Genomic DNA, 6000 nt, shown 5'->3' with positions numbered 1-6000 from the left:
AATATCAACTTGAAAAGAAGACAATTGAGCTCAAAGGCTTTAATCAAAAAGAGGAAATTCTTCTATATCAATCGACAAATCTTTGTCTCCCATAGAGTCTTTCTACATCGCATGCGTCTATACCTTCAAGGTAAAACAAACGAGTTTGATTAAGAATCATTGAACCGCAGAGCTTTTATGCAATATAGAGCTCTGAGTTATCACAAAAATCAAGGAGGAAAAATTAATCCCAATTTCTTCCCCAACATCTGTATCACCTACAACACAGCTCGAGAAGTGCCACCAACGCCTGAAAGAGAAGCAGAAGAGTTTGTCCCATTTGTGACACAAAGTTTTTATTGAAAGTTGAAAAACAAAACATCCAGCATCTTATTCATACATCATCACTTCATCATCAATCCATCCCAAAACTCTCAAAACATTAAGAGGTTCTTGTCCCAAGATTCCTTTTTAGATATTGCTTGAAATCAAACACATCACATCACTTTTTAGATTGTTTCTACATCTAGGATAAGCTCATCCTAAGAGACACATCTACGCAGGTTAAAACTAGTTCATGAGTGAATCCTCTCATTACTAGGTAGTTAAATCTGTAACACATCTCAGATTTCTCTGCACCTTATCACATCAAATCTTAACAAGCAAGCAATTCAAAGAAAGAATTTCGGTTACATCTACCTTAAAGTGCTAGAGATCCCCATACAACACAAATCACCAACCATCAATCTTTCATTTCATCACCAACTCATCATCATCTTCAATCAACTTCAAAACAAACTTGCAAACAAAATGGCTCAAACCCGATCACGATCAAGGCAACGAGAAATAGAAATTGAGGAAGAAGAAGACGAAAATCTCAATGAATTTCAAGAAGCACTTGGAGGAAATATAAATGATGAACACCCAAGTACTCCCACTCCTTCAACAATCGAAAGGGTTCAGCATAACCCTCACTTTAACAGATTGTTTGATGAAATACTCAGGAGCAACGCAGATGCTCACTTTTTAAAACTCGCTCAAGAAGGAGCCAAACTCCCCTCTGACTTTGATCTTGCCCAATTAAGACAAGCATCAGAAAGACAAAGTCGCCATGAGGAGGAAAGAGGTAGAAATCACACCAGATATAACATTCCTCGAGGTAACCCACCACCTCCTCCTCCAAATGAAATGGAGATGTTGCGGCAACAAGTCGAGAATCTCGCCCAACAACTTCATAGTGGTGTTAAGACCAATCAATTCTCACTTAACGACATCTGTCCCTATCCGTTTGATAGGAATCTTTATATGCCACCCTTTCCACGCGGGTTCGAAACACCAAAATTTGAAAAATATAGAGGAAAGGGAGATCCCCGCGATCATGTTCGAGAATTTCATTCCGCTTGTCTTGAAGTGGCATATGAAGACACATACCTAATGCACCTTTTTCCCCAAAGCTTGGGAGGAACAACCACATCATGGTTTTCCTGACTACCAGGTGGCATTAGAACATTTGAGGAACTCATCCAGAAGTTCCTATCTCATTACTCTTATAATATTGAACGTGATATCACCATGGCTGATCTATGCAACACCAAACAAAAACCAGGTGAATTATTCTCAGTATTCCTGCAACGATGGCGCCAAATGTCTAGCAGACGTTCTCTTTAGTTACCTGAACGAGAACTAGTGGAAATTTTCATTTCCAACTTAAATGAAGAAATGGAATTTCACCTGGATGTGAAAGACACAGACTCTTTTAACGATATGATCACCAAGGGTTTAAAATGTGAAAGGGCACTCATCAAGAAAGGACTCATCAAAATCTTTAATGAACCCAAAGATGGTCCTCGCCCGCGCTTCAATAGTGATAAACCAAAATTCTGGAACAAAAATAAGAATATCGTCAACGATGGGGTTGTGGATGCTCGAACTATCCAAAATGCACAACCTGTGGTTCGGTTTGCAGGACAAAATCCTCCACCTCAGAATAACACAAATGTTCCTTCCAATCAAGGTCGCATCACGTCTCATGATGAACCAAGACCTCGTCAGCAAAAACAAAAACAAACATACACTCCCTTAGGGGAACCCATTGAAACAGTGTTGCGACAACTCCTCTCTCAAAATTTGGTCACTCTACCTAAGCTATCAAACTATGAGCCTCAGGTCAAACCGGCATGGTGGAGAGCTACTGAACATTGTGAGTTCCATCAAGGAAGAGGACACAAGACAAGTAATTGTCACCGATTGAAAGATCTCATTCAGGATCTTATTGACCGAGGAGAAATTGAAATTGAAGGGCATGACCCAAAAACAACCAATAATGATCATCAGATGTTCAAGAATCCACTTCCATCGCAAGATCAAAGGGGTCCTTCCACTTCCCAGTGAGGCACTGATACCACTGATTTTACGCAGGCTGCGTATAACTACCCTGTAAATCACCTGTATGATGCCAGTGAACAAATTGCAACTATCACCTTCAAAAATCCCACCTCAAATTGCAATGTTGTTACGCGTCGCGGCAAAGTTACCATCAAGGCAGCTCCACAAGGCACCACCTCCATCCCAAAGCAATACAATCTTGTGGAACAATTAGACAAAACCCCTGCGCTTATATCCATTTTGGAGCTTTTGCGTCTGTCACCCTCTCACAAAACTATCTTGGATCAAGCACTCCAAGAGGCGTCAGTCCCTACAAACTTGAATACAGACCAATTTCAAGCCATGGTTGGAAGTCTAAAGTCATCACCTTGTCTCACTTTTTCCGAAAGTGACAATTCTTCTTTCCAACAACCTCATAATGCCCCACTCCACATTGAAGGCTTTGTCAACCAACACAGGATCAAGCGAGTCTTGATCGATAATGGAGCAGGGCTAAACATTTGCACACTACAGTTGGTCACAGCATTGGGATATGCAATAGAATTAGTGGATCCTCGCAAGAAGATCACCATCAAGGCCTATGATGATGCAGAGCGTTCATCCAAAGGAGCTGTGGTACTACCAATCCGAGTGGGCCCTGTGGTAAAGCACATCATCTGTCAGGTTCTGGACCTTCCTCTTCCATATAATCTATTATTGGGGAGACCTTGGATACATGCCATGCAAGCTGTTCCATCTACCTACCATCAATGTATCAAGTTCCCACATAATGGTGCAGAGATCACAATCCTAGGCGATGCAAATCCCTTTGCATTTTGCCATAATATCAGCCATCAACCAGAAATTACTGTTCCTAATAATAGGGAAGCCATTTCCTCCACATCATATGTAAGTCCCGCCTCTCTTGCCAGTTCGAACACTACTATGCCCAAGCAAGAAAAGCTGAAGATGAAAGTAGTAGAGGAAGGTCCTGGAGAATATAACTTGAGTCAGCTCTTTTGTGTGGGACAAATGCCCACTTCTCCTAGAACTCATGGTAAACCACAACAGGTACTCCAGCAACCACTAAAAATACCAGCATGTGTCTTGACGCCTTTCGTTCTTGGAAAGAGTCAAGAGGAAGAAACACAAGATGAGGACCTAGCGGACTGGATTTATAAAGATCCCATCACCACTGATCAACCGCAAGTTACACTTCCTACGCAACAATATGGCAAAGGCCTCCTCATTATGCAAAGGATGGGATATGATGGGCAGAGTGCTTTGGGATACTGCAAACAAGGACGACACAAACCTCTGCTACCAGAATTCAAGCCCAAAGGTAATACAGGCCTTGGCTTTGAAAAAGAGATCCTTCCTAAACTCAGATTCAAAGGAAAACCCAGCAAACCATTTTGCCCACCTACTGCAAAGAGGACACCTTTCATAATCAAAGCACCATCAAACACTATCCCCACTGCCCCATCGAGGCTCACAAACCCACCACAACCATCTACAATACCAATCATCCCACCAAACGAACCAGTAATCCCATCAATAACACCCATAGCAGCCGCAACTATCTCAGAACCCGTAGCAGCATCTATGGCACCAGCCATTCCAACGGAAGCCACTGAGGCAACACTGCCGATACTTCCTGTACCAGATCCTATAAACCCCATCACGGTTCCTGAAGCACCGATCACTACAAAGATACATAAACCAATCACACCTGTCATGTTTAACTCTAAAGACATCCCAGTATGGTATAGCAATCGGATGCTGGAGAGTGATTCAGAGACCGACTCACATGAGTGGGAATTTGATTCTGTACAGCTTAACACTTCAGATGAGGAAGACACAACACCACCTCTGCCCCGCAAAGACATCCCTGTTTATGGAGAAGCACAGATAAAGACCACTTGGGTACCTGAGCTGGAAACATCTTCCACAGACCCTACGTCTCATCCTACGCCTGATTCTGACAGGGAGAGTACCATCAATGACTTTCACCACACTGTCTTAACCCTCACTGATACCTCTAACGAACTTAACCTAATCGATGAAGTAATGCCCATTATCCACCCTGAACTCATTGAATGGAACCAACCAAATCCCCCATGTCTTGACCTCTTCCAGAACGATGAGGCTATCATTGACTTTTTGGAATTACGGGATAATCTACCAAGCGGGGATCACAAAGCTGGATTCGCCATTGCACTTAATAGCGCAGCATACTTTGGGGCGGATGCCAAACCTTTCAGCTGCAAAAACATAACAATAAAACATGGATCTTCCAGTGAAAACCACACTGTGGCACTGTTTGATCCGACAAAAGTAAAAAGAAAGAGCATATCCAACGGTGAAAACCTCTCTGAGGCGCCTGAGGATGAAGGGTTTGACATTTTCCCTGCTAGTACACAACAGGAACGATCCACGATTCTTATCGAGGAAACCAATGAATACAATGTGGGGACTCCTGAAAATCCTCATATCATACATCTGGCATCTCTTCTCACTCTAGAGGAACAGCCTAAATTTATCGAGTTCTTCCAGAAGCGTCAGATCAACTTTGCATGGTCATATGCAGACATGCCTGGGCTTGATCCTGATTTAGTCATGCATCACCTCACCGTCGCAGAAGGAGCCAAACCTGTCAAGCAAAAGCTTCGTAAGATGCATCCCCAGATTGCAGTACTAGTCAAAATAGAACTCAAGAAACTCCTGGATGTTGGTTTCATTAGACCAATTGATTATGCAGAATGGATCTCCAACATCGTGCCAGTTGGCAAACCAAAAGGGGGCATCCGCATTTGTACCGACTTCAGAGATCTAAATAAGGCTTGTCCTAAGGATGACTTTCCCCTACCAAATATCGACATCATAGTGGATCTAACAGCGGGACATGCCATGCTTTCACTCATGGATGGCTTTTCCGGATACAATCAAATAAAGATCGCACCAGAGGATCAGCATAAGACAGCCTTCACATGTCCATGGGGCACCTACTGCTGGAATGTAATGCCTTTTGGTCTCAAGAATGCAGGAGCAACCTATCAAAGGGCAATGACCACCATCTTCCATGACATGATGCATACCATGATGGAAGATTATGTGGATGACTTACTAGCAAAATCACTCACCAGAGAAGGACATCTCCACATCTTAGATAAAATCTTTGATAGACTGGAACAATACCATGTTCGACTCAGCCCAAAGAAATGTGTCTTTGGAGTGACCTCCGGGAAGCTTCTAGGATACATTGTCTCAAGCAAAGGTATTGAGGTCGACCCAGCAAAGGTAAAAGCAATCATGGACATGCCACCTCCAAAGAATATCAGTCAGCTAAGGACATTACAAGGGCGGCTTCAATCCATCCGAAGATTCATTGCACAATTGGCTGATAAGTGTCACCCATTCACACACCTGCTACACAAGAACATCCACTTTCAGTGGAATGACAGATGCCAACAAGCATTTCAGGCACTTAAAGACTATCTCATGAATCCACCATTGTTGATGCCACCAGATCCAAGTAGACCATTGTTACTTTATATCTCAGCAACAAGTACAGCATTGGGTGTACTACTTGCACAACATAATGCAGAAGGAAAAGAGTGTGCTGTTTACTACATCTCTCGCACACTGGTGGGCTAT

Source organism: Cryptomeria japonica, chromosome 4, assembly GCF_030272615.1.
Source record: "Cryptomeria japonica chromosome 4, Sugi_1.0, whole genome shotgun sequence".
Classification (NCBI taxonomy): Eukaryota; Viridiplantae; Streptophyta; class Pinopsida; order Cupressales; family Cupressaceae; genus Cryptomeria; species Cryptomeria japonica.
Note: the sequence above shows the minus strand (reverse complement) of the source record.